Below are 15,323 nucleotides of genomic sequence, written 5' to 3' on the forward strand. Positions count from 1 at the left end.
ATAAACTGCAAATACTGCTCTTTTTTTTTTTTTAATTTTTTTTTTCAACGTTTATTTATTTTTGGGACAGAGAGAGACAGAGCATGAACGGGGGAGGGGCAGAGAGAGAGGGAGACACAGAATCGGAAACAGGCCCCAGGCTCTGAGCCATCAGCCCAGAGCCCGACGCGGGGCTCGAACTCACGGACCGCGAGATCGTGACCTGGTTGAAGTCGGACGCTTAACCGACTGCGCCACCCAGGCGCCCCAGCAAATACTGCTCTTTGTTTGAACACTGTAGAAGACACTGACGCACCAGAGCTGTACCATATGATTACTGTTGGCCAGCTGCCACCATGCTTAATCACGGCCAGCACTGTCCAAGATGCGCATTGGCCCTCTGGTTCCTGCTGTGTAAAGTCAGATGAGGATTCCAGCATATGGGCTCTTTTCAACAAGAGGGCTCTTTCCAGCAAAGCCACGCCTAGTTTCTGTGTTTTGAAAATAATGAATGTAAAACCACAAGAAAAAAATTATATCCTTCAAATCAATAAGAACCAAACAGATTTTTTCCTCCCACTGGGTAATAGCCAACTAGTTAGGAAGTTCAGCATCTGGCTTCTGATTTGAAGTATAAAACTGATTGACTTGCTGTTAAAATTAGATGTGAAGAGGGGAAGGCAGATAGATACTCCATAATCATTTTGAACTGAGCTATTGAAGGTTAGAAAACAAAAAATTTTTAAATGTGTCTTTGCCTAATTAAAAACAAACTCTGGGAACAAAATCGAATCAGGTAGCTTATTTACAGAGAAAAAACCCCATCTCTTACTGTCTGTGATAAAATGCATCAATATCTTCGATCTTTAATGCCAAATAAGTGTGTTTGGTATTTTTCTGTGGAATATGTACTCATATAATTTATATCTTGTGCTTTTCACTCTCTCATATCTACAACATTAGGAGGGCTTCACTGGAGTTTCTAACAGGTACCGTCTAATGTTCATAGACACAATCTTAGTATGCAGTGTGTTCTATAGTTCCACTTTCTTTTTCTTTTTAATTTTTTTTAACGTTTATTTATTTTTGAGACAGAGAGAGACAAAGCATGAACGGGGGAGGGGCAGAGAGAGAGGGAGACACAGAATCTGAAACAGGCTCCGGGGTCTGAGCCATCAGCCCAGAGCCCCACGCGGGGCTCGAACTCACGGACCGTGAGATCGTGACCTGAGCCGAAGTCGGACGCTTAACCGACTGAGCCACCCAGGCGCCCCTATAGTTCCACTTTCAAACTTTCTCTGCGTGTGTGCAATCAAAGGCAATATTATTAAGTCTCCTCCTATGATCTGTAGCAATAGGAATTCATATAAGGATTTATGATTCCCTTCCCTGTGATTCAATTTAACAGATGTCAGAATTACTCATATTGGAGTTTCTCCATACCTAAGAGTTTATTCTTATTTCTTCTTCTTAATGTAGCATTTAAAAAAAAAATCTCAATTTCTTTTTTTTCAACTGCCCCATAACTATGTTTTACAAACGGATCAAGTAAAAAAATACTTAGCTTTCTAATTTTTCTTATTCAAGAATACTGGTGGGGTCTTTCCCAAGATTGTTTTAGCACAAAATGGGTTCCCCCTCTATTTTGTTCTTCCTGTAATGAACAGACTGCAGAAAGCAAACATTACAGATTTGGAGTCAGAATGGACCTAAGTGGGAGGTCCGTACCGGTGAAACATATGAACAGGTCATGTAAATTCTCTTAGTGTAAATTTCTTCACCCATAAAATACATGGAATTGGGGGATTTTTTCCTCTTAGAGTGTGGTGAAGGGTCAGGCTTTTGGTTAGACACCGAAAGGTGCTCATTCAACAAACATCCCCTAAGTCAGTAATGGGAGACCTCATAAGTCCCATGCACTTAAGAAGAGAAACAGCATTTTTAGCTGGGGAAATGCCTTTGAATGCTAAGCCTGAAAAATGAAAAATAGAGAATTTTTATTTATTGGTGAGATTTTGATAATTCATCATCTTTTATTTATTGAAAATTTATTTATTTTTTAAAATGTTTTTATTTATTTTTGTGACAGAGAGAGACAGAGCATGAGCAGGGGAGGGTCAGAGAGAGAGGGAGGCACAGAATCCGAAGCAGGCTCCGGGCTCTGAGCTGTCAGCACAGAGCCCAACGCAGGGCTCGAACTCACAGACTGTGAGATCGTGACCTGAGCCAAAGTCGGATGCCCAACCAGTTGAGCCACCCAGGTGCCCTTATTTATTGAAAATTTAAAGAATGAGCTGTTTTGACCAGCAATAAGTGAACACATATAACTTCATAGCAGTATCGCAGTTTCTCAACCGAAAGGCTGGCTCTAAAGTGTCTCTGTCTCTTTAAGATGGGTGTGCTATGCAAAAGCCATAGCTTCTGCCCTTCCTCTCTTTACTGACTCCTCTCCTGCTCTCCTCTGTGCAAGCTGCAAAGAAAGATTCCAATGGACTATACAATACGACACTGCCTGTGAACAAGACTGGAGCTTACTATTACTATTTTCCTGTTAGGAAAACAAAGTAGAGACCGGCCACCCAGTCATGCAATCAAAGGCAATGAGTAAGTGGAAAGTGATCAATACTAGAGCTCTGTACATGCCAGTCTTGAAAGACTTGCATTCGGTCAGGGTTTCCCCTGTAATAAACATTTAAGAAGACGCCATATTCAGGGAACCTGGGTGGCTCAGTCAGGTAAGTGGTTGACTCTTGATCTCGGCTCAGGTTATGATCTCATGGTTCGTGAGATCGAGTCCCATGTCAGGCTCTGCACTGGGATTCTCTCTCTCTGCCCCTCTCTATCTGGCACTCTATCTCTCTCAAAATAAATAAATGAACATTAAAAAAAGGACGATGTCATATTCTCATTACTGTAACTTATTCAGGCACTGAAATCCTTCTGTATCTCCAATGTACAAACAAGTGTCATTCTATAAGTTTATTGGTAAATTGGTCGTTTGGACCACAGAGACGTACTCTCTCACGGAAACAGTGTCACAACAGCCACTGGTGATAGAAAATAGATCGTGAACATTTGTGAAACCCACCAAAACAGTGTTTGTTTGTTTGTTTAAGCTTCACTGTTCTTTTGTCAAGTGCTGCTGCCACTACGATCTCCCTCTTGGCAGTCTGGGGTGCAGTTATTTCTTCCCTCCCTGACCCTAATGGGAACTCTTGGGGGAGAGGAGGATTAATTCTCTGTAGCTCATAAGAGGAAATGGCTCTAGAAGACAGTCAATTCCCGGGTGGTCTAACTCCAGAACCAAAGGGTTGTTGACTATCTGGGAGTGGTTGTCCAGATTTCGGGTTTAGATTTCCAAACTTTTCAGTTTATACAAAATTCTCTGAAACTCAGGTGGAGACTATCTCTACGTGTTTCCTTTCCTTCTATGCACATTATCTGATTCTGTGTGTTTTTCTTCGATCAAAGCCCATTTTAACATACTAAAGGAATTGTATGGTATAAATTCACTAAGCACAAAAGGTTTGACCCCAAATGGAGTCCCCTAATTATTCAAATCAATTCTTTTAGTTTGAACTTTTCAGTAATCATCAGGTTGCTTTGCCTTGGAATAATGATCTGGTTGACTGCCCTTGTGAAGGGTCCCTTCTCTTTTAGTTGTAATTTCTAATTACCCATAACTCACAATGAAGACAGGTATCATCAGTCTAATTAGTAAATTAGACTCTCATGCAATGGAGTTATTGGGGATGGTACAGATGGCTTTAAATTAAACACATTTTCTATTTCTTTTGTATGAGCAATTTTTAGATTCATTTCTAAAATATTATTAAAATGATTTTCAACATGATTTTATATGATTTTAATTCAAGCACAGTATCTTTGAAGATCTCTTTTGAACCTCTTTACTTTTATTTAACGACAAGAGCATTTATGGTATTTTTAAATTTTTTTTTCCAACGTTTATTTATTTTTGGGACAGAGAGAGACAGAGCCTGAACGGGGGAGGGGCAGAGAGAGAGGGAGACACAGAATCGGAAACAGGCTCCAGGCTCCGAGCCATCAGCCCAGAGCCCGACGCGGGGCTCGAACTCACGGACCGCGAGATCGTGACCTGGCTGAAGTCGGACGCTTAACCGACTGCACCACCCAGGCGCCCCAATGGTATTTTTTATAAAACAGGCAGATTTCTTTAGCAACAATGAGGCATTTGTAGAACCTTTAACATTTTTTTTTTTGTCCATGGCAATAAGATTACTAGTTAAAATCTACTGGATGGTATCACAACGACCTGGACAAGTGAACACAAACAATATCAAATACACCAGTTTTGTCAGGGTTATTGTATTAGTGTGGAGCAAGAAGAAATGAAAAGTTGTACACGGGTGAAATTTTGGTGCCTTGCTACTGTGAATATTGAACTTAGCAGTTTTCCAAATGTATTTTCCTCTTTTTCTAGAGATTTCACATATGTTTCATAAACTTACCTGGAGAATATATCATTCACTTGGATATTTAGTGTTAGAGGTAGCAACTAAACACTAAAAAATAACCTTCAATGATTAGCACAGTCAAAAATCGAGTACATGAGTTAGACTTGTTGCTGCCTGGCCACATGCCTTTGGGTAAGTCACTCTACCCTATTTAACCTCATTTTCCTCAGCTACAAGGTGAAGGAAATGTGCCCAGTTGATCTTAAATATTCCTTCTAGGTCTATGATTCAATGATTTCCCCTGTGAAGTTTTACTTGTAGAGTAGATCTAACCCTGTTGAGTACCCAGTTTTTGTTGTTTTTTTTTTTTCCTCAAAAGCTTCCTGATGGTTGATATTTTGGTGTTTCTTTGGGCTGTGTGTCATTTTTGAAAGCAAGAGTCAAATCAAAATAAAGCTAACACATATCAAAGATTTAGTCAAAAAGTGAACTCCACGGTATTTTCTTTGGTCAATACAGCATCTGTCTAATCTCCTGCAGTTCACTGTCTACAAGACTGTTACTGGTGTCAAAATAATGACTTTGAAGCACTGTAAGTTCATCAAAGATTTAAGTCTGTTCAGTAAGTTATGCTTATTATGTCAGAAAAATATGGTAACAGAGTTGAGACAGCTTTCTAGTCTACCTCTGAGGAATTGTTCCCAAGGGGACAGTCCAGTGACTATTAGCATTATAGTGTGTGGTCAGTGTGTCCCAGGTGGAAGACCCACCAAAGGCCAAGCAAACAGCTGCCCTGTCTCAGCAGCTCACTGAAGCACAGCTACTTGTCCAGCTCCTTCCATATCCTTTGAATTCCCTAATTTACATCCCAAGGGGGGAGAAAGAGAGGCAAGAAGACACTATTTATCTGGCAATAAGGATTTCTATATTTAATTACATACCCATGGAGATGAAATGCCTTTGATGTGTATACTTTTTTGTTGGCATAATAATAGAGCATGACTTTAAGATCATATAGAATATGGGGGGTACCTGGGTGGCTCAGTCGGTTAAACGTCTGACTTTGGCTCAGGTCATGATCTCACTATTCATGAGTTTGAGCCCCGCATCGGGCCCTGTGCTGACAGCTCAGAGCCTGGAGGCTGCTTCAGATTCTGTGTCTCCTTCTCTCTTGGCCCCTCCCTTGCTCACACTCTGTCTCTCTCTCTCTCTCAAAAATAAACATAAAAAAATTAAAAAAAATCATATAGAATATGGGAATATGTCCTAGTTGTTATGAGTTCTGAAATGTAATAGAATATAAATACACAATAGCATAAATATCTTCCTTTTCCTCATAACAAAATACACTGACTACAACTGTCAGTATTCTGGATAGTTTGTGGTTACATCAGAGTGACAGGGAGTACTTCACAATTAGGGAATATAAGATATTCTTCTATTTTTTTTAATCCACTTGGCATATGTCATGCACATATTTTAACCCAAAGTAACAATGTTCAGAATAACATAGCAGGGACTCTAGAGACTCCTTATACTGTGTTTACACGAGAGAAATACAGGCATATCTCAGAGATTTTGGAGTTTGGGTTCCAAACCACCCCACAAAAAAGCAAAATCACAGTAAAGCAAATCAAATAATTTTTTTGTTTGTTTCCCAGTGCATATAAAAATGTTATTTATACTACCCTGTAGCCTATTTAGTATGCAATAGAATTATGTCTAAAAACAATGTATATACATTAACTGAAAGATACTTTCGTGCTAAAAAGTGCTAACCCTTAGTGAGTTGTTATATATTTTTTGCTGGTGCAAGGTCTTGCCTTGATGCTGATGGCTGCTTACTGATCAGAGTGGTGGTTGCTGAAGGCTGGGTGGCTGTGGCAATTTCTTCATTGTAAGACAACAGTGAAGTTTGCTGCATCAATTGATTCTTCTTTTCACAACCCATTTCACTGTACTGTGTGATACTGTTGGATAGTATTTTATCCACAGTAGAACTTCATTCAAAATTGGAGTCAGTCCTCTCAAACCCTGCTGCTGCTTTAGCAACTAAGTTTACATAATATTCTAAATGCTTTGTTGCCATTTCAACAATCTTCCCAGCATCTTCACCAGTGGCAGATTCCATCTCAACCACTTTCTTTGCTCATCCATAGAGAAACTCCTATCTGTTCAAGTTTGATCATGAGATTGCAGCAATTCAGTCCCATCTTCAGCCTCCACGTCTAATGCTAGTTCTCTTGTTATTTTCACCGCATGTGCAGTTACTTCCTCCACTTAAATCACGAACTCCTCGAAGTCATCCATGAGAGTTGGAAACTTCTCCCAAACTCTTGCTCATGCTGATATTTTGAACTCTTCCCATGAATCACAAATGTTCTTCATGGCATCTAGAAAGGTAAATGCTTTCCAGCAAGCTTTCAGTTTACTTTGGCCAAATCCATCAGAGGAATCACCGTCTATGACAACGATAGCCTTACAAAATGTATTTCTTAAGTAATAAGGCTCGAAAATCAAAATTGCTCCTTGATCTATGGGCTGCAGAATGGATATTGTGTTAGTAGGTATGAGAACAACATCAATCTCGTCCATCTCCATTGGAGCTCTTGGGTGACCAGGCACACTGTCAACGAGCAGTCATATTTTGGAAGAAATCTTTCTTTCTGAGCAGTAGGTCTCAACAATGGGCTTAAAATATTTAGTAAACCATGTTGAAGGAAATGCACTATCATCCAGGCTTTGTTGTTCCACTTATAGAGCAAAGGCAGAACAGAGTTCATGTAATTCTTTTTTTTTTTTAATTTTTTTTTCAACGTTTATTTATTTTTGGGACAGAGAGAGACAGAGCATGAGTGGGGGAGGGACAGAGAGAGAGGGAGACACAGAATCGGAAACAGGCTCCAGGCTCTGAGCCATCAGCCCAGAGCCTGACGCGGGGCTCGAACTCACGGACCGCGAGATCGTGACCTGGCTGAAGTCGGACGCTTAACCGACTGCGCCACCCAGGCGCCCCGAGTTCATGTAATTCTTGAAAGCCTTGGGATTTTCAGAATGGTCAGTGAGCACTGGCTTCAGCTTAAAGTGTCCAGCTGCATTAGCGCCTGACAACAGAGTCAGTCTGTCCTTTGAAGCTTTAAAGCCAGGCACTGACTTCTCTCTAGTTATGAAACTCTTAGATGGCATCTTCTTCCTGTAGAAGGCTATTTCATCTGCGCTAAAAATCTGTTGTTCAGTGTGGCCACGTTCATTAACGATCTGAGCGAGATCTTCTGGACAACTGGCTGCAACTTCTACATCAGCACTGGCTGCTTCACCTTGTACTTTTCTGTTAGTGGAGATGGCATCTTGCCTTAACCTCATAAGCCAACTTCTGCTAGCTTCCTACTTTACCTCTGCAGCTCCCTCACCTCTCCCAGCCTTCACAATACCGATGGGAGTTAGGGCCCTGATCTGGACCGGTCTTCTATCCGGACCACTAAAACTTTCTGGGAGTCAGCAATAAGGCTGTTTCTCTTTCTTATCATTTGTGTTTTCTTCAAGAACTTTTTCTTTGCATCCACAAACTGTGTGATGCAGCCTAGCTTTCAGCTCATCTCGTCTCAGCTTTTACATGCCTTCCTCGCTAAACTCAATCATCTCTAGCTTTTGATTTGAAGTGAGAGACATGTGACTCTTTCACCTGAACACTTAGAGGCCATTGTAGGGTTATTAATTGGCCTAATTTCAATATCGTTGTGTCTCGGGACGAGGGAGGCCCAAGGAGAGGAAGACAGATGGGGAGATGGCTGGTCGGTGCAGCAGTCAGAAGACTATTAAGTCCACCTTATACGGGCGGGGTTTGTGATATCCCAAAACCAATTACAATAATAACATCAAAGATCACTGATCACAGAGCATTACAATGAACATGATAATAATGAAAAAGTTAGAAATATTATGAGAATTACCAAAATGTGACACTGAGACACAACGTGAACAAATGGTGTTGGAAAAATGGCATTGATAGACTAGCTTGGTGCAGGGCTACCACAAAGCTTCAGTGTGTGAAAACTGCAGTATCTGCAAAGCACAATAAAGTGAAGCACAATAAAAGGAGGTGTGCCTGTCTATAGATTTTAAGTGTCTCATTGAACTCCAGAAAATGGTCAATTTCTTTATTTTCTGGTTGACCACACTAAACCTGTCCCTTTTGATAGCATTCAAATATAGACATTTTGCATTATCTCTAGAACACAAAAAATTCAACCAAGGAAGCAGTTTGTGAAACCATATTCAATTACCTCTATTATGATTTCAACTGAGTTTTATCTCTGAATGTCCTATTTTCTATTCTTTATAATATGCAAGGCATCTGGAGTCATTCGGGAAATAGCTGGGGACACCAAACTTAAATATATAGACAAAATGTATTCCAGCTCATACAGAAAAAGAAAAGACAGAATTAAAATGTCACCCTTTTGCAACCCCTAATGAACAAATGGATTAAGCCATCAACAGCTGTTAACATCAAAAAAGGAGCTACAATCACCTATTTATGTGCCTTCTAATGAAAGAACACATCACTGCCTATAAAGTATTCTTGCCGAAAGGATTAAGTGAATTTGATCACGCCTTTAGATCTAACAACCCGTTTATAGGAAATAAAGGATTACAGAATATGTTAAATGGCACATAGGGGAATAATCAGCAAAATTCAAACTAGGGGAAGTTCCCCAGGGCAAATGGTTTGCCTTCTTAAACAAATAAACTGAAAGGAAAAAGAAAAGAAATGCAAAGAGAATCCTAAAGATTAAGAGACATTTAAAGGGCGCCTGGGTGGCTCAGTTGGTTGAGCGTTCCACTTCCGCTCAGGTCATGATCTCATGGTTCGTGAGTTCGAGCCCCACATCGGGCTCTGTGCTGCCGGCTCGGAGCCTGGAGCCTGCTTTGGATTCTGTGTCTCCCTCTCTCTCTGCCCCTTTCCTGCTCATGCTCTGTCTCTCTCTGTGTCTCAAAAATGAATAAACATTAAAAAAAATTTTTTTTTTTAAAAAGAGACATTTAAGAAATACAGTGCACCAACTAATCACACCAAAACAATCTAAGATGAGTCCTGATTCTAAGATATAATTGACAAAATAAAAAGCAGCTTCTGTTGTCTGGGGACTGGTCTGATGCTCATAGCAAGGCCATTTTGTCCTCTGGTGGCAACCATCTCACTTTCCTGTTATTTTTTTCCTCCAGTTGAATCCTTGCAGTATCTGAAAATATCACTGTCTTCACACAAAAGTTTCACAGTGAAAACTAGTGAGCTATGTTTACCTGGAGAATTCTGATACTTTTCAATGAGCTGCTCTTAGAACCCTGTGTTAACACATAGACAATAGGGTTGGGATACACTTCAGGGTGGGGTTTTCTCTTGGCAAATCAGGAAAGCCTGGATACTTGGCAAATTCCTTGGGATCCCCTCTTTCTCAATCTTTCTCTCTCTCTTTTTCATGATTTGCTTAAAGAACACTTGAATTTTGTATTTTCAGAATAGCTTTAAATGTGCAACATGTTCAGACTAACACAAAAGAAATAAAATGCCACAACACCTATTCATTCCCCCACTGCGTGGCCCCTTATTGAGTAGTGAACAGGCACAGATCTAGTGCCCAGCGTCCTGCAGGGAAAGCTTCCTTCTTCTCCATGTTTAGGATTGTAAATGAGTTTAAAATCTCCTGTGAAATGCTCTTATATCAAAGATTGTTTGTATACCTTATGAGTCAAAACCCCAAAAGTGAAAAAAAAATATAGATGCCGCCATACATAAAAGGATTAAGTACTTTTTCAGAAAAAGTACTTTTTTTAGAAAAAAACTGTGTGTGTGTGTGAGAGAGAGAAAGAGAGACAAGAGATAGCTATCACCAGATAAAATATTTATTTTATTTGTCATCTTTTATATTTAGAGTATATACTTTAGAATGATTTCACAAGGGGGTAAATAATTAATGACTTCATATAAAATATTTTAGCATTTTGGTAATAGACTAAAAACTGCCTATACAAATGTATACATATACAAATACCTACACAAATGTAGCGTATCTGTGATACAGCTTTTACTTCAGTTCACTTATCACAAATTGAATTTGTACATTCATTACTTATGCCAGTTTTGAGAAGGTAATGTATATTTAGCTACAACAGAAATATTTGCATTCTATTTTTCCTTTTCCGCAGTATTTTCTTAAGGTCTATTTAAAAACTATTTTGTCAGATGTTGCAAATATTTCTCAATAATTCATGTTTACATTATATGATATTTTTCTAAGAATTTGATGTTTTTCAAAAGTCATGGTAAATAAAAGACTCTTGTGAATGAAAGTGACAAAATCTGAATATAATTTACAGTTTGTGACTATTCTGTTTACATGAACATAGAATGAAAACTTTGTATTTTCTGTAAGTCAAGCTATACAAAATTTACTGGATTAACATATTATTTTCTTTATATGATTTCTTCGTGTGCTGTAACTTCTGCTTCAAAGAAGAAAAAAGGTATAAATAAAAACTGGTTAAAACTCAGAGGTCTTTTCTATGTAGTACTATTGCTGAGTATTTTTAACTCACTGCAAATTGATCCATTTCAATACAATGGAAACACCTCTGCTTTTTAATAATTCAGTAGTTTTACTAGGCTTTAAATACTCTATCTATTGCAAAGAACTTGCCATGTAGTTTACAAGTTTGTATTTGCACCAAACTACCTGATAATTCAGTCTAAATGCTCAAATGTAAAAATCTTGCCATCAGCAATATAAACAGTTACTGGTTCCGTATTATACTATTTGACCCAGAAAATATTTAAGAATTTTCCTGAAGATGCTGTTAAGCTTTAGTTTAATTGTAGGATAATTAAATACTTAATTGTTTAATTAAAAAATAGTTTAATTGTAGAAAAAATCACATGATGTAATCTTTTAAGTTAAAAAAATTTTTTAAAAACCTCATATAAATCACATTTGAATAATCAATGTTAACATAGGAGAGCAAATCTCTAGGTGATCTAGATGAACTTAGAGATTTTCAGGTTTTTTTTAAAAATTGCATTAAAATACACAGAACGTAAAATTTACTATCTTAAAACTCTTTTCAAGTGCGCAGCTCAGTCAGTAGGGTTAAATACATCCACATTGTTGTACAGTCTCCAGACTTTTTGACCTTGCAAACTAAAACTCTGTACTCATTAAATAACCACCCCTTTCCCTCTCCCAGCACTTGGAAAACCACCATTCTGCTTTCTGTTTCCATGAGTTTGACAACTCTAGATACCTCGCACTGTGGAATCATGACAATTTGTCTTCTTATCGCTGGCTTATTTTACTCAGCATAATGTTCTCAGAGTTTACCCATGTCTTAGCCTATGTTAGAATTTCTTTGGTTTTTAGGGCTGAATATTCCGCTGTATGTATATAAACATCAACAGGACTATTAATATGGTGAAGTCACTGCTCCCAGTGAAAGCGAATGCTGTGTGTGTCAGATCAGCGTGCTGCATTTTGTTTATCCCTTTATTTGTCAACAGGCATTTGAGTTGTTTACACCTTTCGGTTATTGTGCATTATGCTATTATGAACATAGGTATACAAATATCTCTTCAAGATCCTGTTTTCACTTCTTTTGGAAATACGCCCCCAAATGGAATTACTAGATCATACGGTAATCCTATTTAAAATTTTTTGAGATGCCACCATACTGGTTTCCATCACAGCCGCGCCATTTTTACAGTCCCATCAGCAGTGGATAGGGTGTCTATTCAGTTGTGAAGTCCTTATGATCCTTTTTGTCAAATCCATATTTAAACAAATCGCATTTATTGGAAAGTGGAGGAAAACTCTAGCACAGGTCCGAGAGCTACCTAGAAGTCTTGAGAGCTACAAAAAAATTCCCCTACAGTGACTCTTTCAAATCTACTAAGTACCAAATATTCCATAAAGAAATAAAAGTCTGTGCACTGACAATGATGAATACTTTCAATATAGAAGATAACCCACTATCAAAGGAAGAAAGCATCATAGATCCCAAAGTTTCAGGACTAAAATTGTACCTGGAAAGCCTCCAGATTTGCTTCATTTCCCCCACTGCATAATGGATTCATCAAGACTACCGTATTTGAAAACATCCTACCTTCCAGTCTAAACGCTCCTTCTACTTATAGAATGAACATCTGATTTGCACAGGCCTGGGGCACTTCCTCTCTGCACCTCACCTCCTCCAGCTGCAGTTTTGTGGGCTGCAGGCTGCATCCGGTGACCCACAGGCCACCACCTTCTCTCAGTCTCCCTTTTCCATTATCTATTGTATCAGGGAACTCAATGGCGCTTTGTATTTAATTGTCTTAGTTAATGAATCCTCTCATATTTACCAAATCAATCCTCAATATCTTCTGTTTCTTCCAAGAAAACTCATACCTTATCTTTCACTCATTCCTTTAATCTCTCAGGCTGTCACAAATGCACATTTTGTCAGAGAATGTGTCTTGAGATATGAGGCAACTACTTTAAAAAACATATTTAAGAAAAAAAAAACAATAAAAGAACGAATATATTTATGCCTTTATCCTTATGGGTAAATGCTTCATTCATGCAATTCTCAATTTTCTAGCTACTTCAGCAATATCTTTATGTATTTTGCTGAATATAAGGTCATGTGATTTTAAAACTGATTGCTTTCATATTCCAACATTGATGCTGCTATTAATTATGGGTTTATTTGTACCTACACACACATTCACAGCTTGGCTAAGTAGCCTTTTGTGAGCTGGTTTGATTCCTAATGACCATCTCTAAAAATTGGGACCAAGAGTAAATTTTTCCCATAAAGATAATTAATGATTTTTGGCAACTTGTTTTCCTAAGACAAAATCAGGATGAGAAATGAAAACTCTGGGCCTAAACAATACAGGGTAACGTAAGCCACATCAACAGGACTATTACTAAGGTGAAGTCACCGCTCCCAGTGAAACCGAATGCTGTGTGTATGAAATCAGCATGTTACATGGAATCCACCTCTGAATTGAAGGGATTCACACATTGATTTAAGCAATTTTTAGAAAACTCAAAGTGATAAAAAACCAAAGTTGGGATGCCTGAGAAAGGGAGAAATTGATCTTTAGCAAGTGAACAAGAATAAAATTCAGGTAGAACAACAACAACAAAAACCGAAAACCAAAAACCAAACAAAAACAAAACAAAGACAAATAAACAAGAATGCCATATACCAGCACAGATACCACATGGAAGCAATGAAATCTCTGTCCTTTTGAAAATACTTTCAATTTTGCATTTCTTCAGCTGAAAAAAATCCTAGTATGATTCACGTATACATTCTAAAGACACCTTGTTTTTCCTCAGTTTCCTGAGAAGCATCTACTGGAGTTACTGGGTGGGAATGTTTCATGGGTAGAATTACCGGGACCTCATAAGAGCACGTGTGCGAGTGATTGAATCATGTCACCAGTAACTACCAAAACAGCCATAAAACCTGTGGGGTTTGGCTTGACTTCACAATAAATAAAGACAAATTGGAAAAATTCCTCTAAACTATTCCTTAGTGTGAGAAAAATGTTATGTCAAAATTTCAATTTAGATGAGACCAGAACTAAATTAAATACCTGGGAATTGGTCCTGTTCCCAAGGCTACCGAAACTCCAAGTTTCTGACAATATTCTTGTACTGCAATATAGAAGGAGGCATGCCGGAAATGGGCTGTCTGCCCTTGTTGAGGAAAATTGACCTGCTTAAAGTTATGTCCTCTCAAGGAATTCTCCATTTCTTGATAATGCTATTACATAATAAAAAGGAAAGGGATCATATAAGACATTATCTTGATTTAAAGTTTAAAAAATAAAATATTGAGAGGATCAAAAAAATGTCTCATATTCTTGAATGAAAGAAACCAATAAAATAAGCAGTGAAATATGACAAAGTAATATATGGAACAGTAATAATTATGTTTACATTAACTGAGTGCTTGTAATATCTATTCTAAAATATATTCATGTAGTAGTTTATTAGATCCTCTGCACAGATGAGAAAAAAATATGCTTATTTACAAGTGAGAAAAATGAAGGTCAGAAAAGTTTAAAAGTAAGCTGGTGCCTGCTGGCACAATCAGAAGAGCATGTGACTCTTGATCTTGGGGTCATGAGTTTGAGCTCCACGTTGGGTGTTGGGCGTAGAGATTACGTAAACAGACAAACAAACAAATTAAAAAAAATTTTATTTTCCTGAGGTCATATAGTAAAATTGTGTCTGGAATATTGTAAGTACTCAATAAAATATTAGCAATTATGTGTCAGGAGAGAGAAAAAAAAACTTGAAACCAAATGTATCCATCAGGAATCTTTTAAGTGTAAGGGAATTTGATATAGGGAATTTGATGCTTATAGTAGTATTATATAATTATTATAAAAAACCTGGAAAAATCATGAAAGTGGAAAGAAGGAGAAAAAAAGTCACTAAGAGTTTATGGCCCCAAATCAATCACTTCATGAACCAGACAGAGAAAGACCAATACTGCATGGTATCACTTATATGTGGAATCTTAAAAAAGAAAAGTCAAATTCATAGAAACAGAGAATAGAAAAGTGATGACCAGGGCCTGGGGGTAGAGAAAATAGGAGAGGTTCATAAAAGGGCACCCACTTGTCGTTATAAGATGAATGAGGTCTAGGGGCGCCTGGGTGGCGCAGTCGGTTAAGCGTCCGACTTCAGCCAGGTCACGATCTCGCGGTCCGTGAGTTCGAGCCCCGCGTCGGGCTCTGGGCTGACGGCTCAGAGCCTGGAGCCTGTTTCCGATTCTGTGTCTCCCTTTCTCTCTCTCTGCCCCTCGTCCGTTCATGCTCTGTCTCTCTCTGTCCCCAAAATAAATAAACGTTGA

At 38.4% G+C, this 15,323-nt stretch overlaps 1 protein-coding gene across 4 annotated transcripts in view; it reads right to left on the reverse strand.

The window, feature by feature from the left end:
* Positions 1 to 15,323, reverse strand: part of GALNTL6 (polypeptide N-acetylgalactosaminyltransferase like 6) — a 1,208,379-nt gene that overhangs the window by 234,916 nt on the left and 958,140 nt on the right. The window lies entirely within an intron of this gene.

The sequence above is a fragment of the Herpailurus yagouaroundi genome, unplaced genomic scaffold (assembly GCF_014898765.1).
Source record: "Herpailurus yagouaroundi ecotype Mexico unplaced genomic scaffold, PumYag 28, whole genome shotgun sequence".
NCBI classification, from domain to species: Eukaryota; Metazoa; Chordata; class Mammalia; order Carnivora; family Felidae; genus Herpailurus; species Herpailurus yagouaroundi.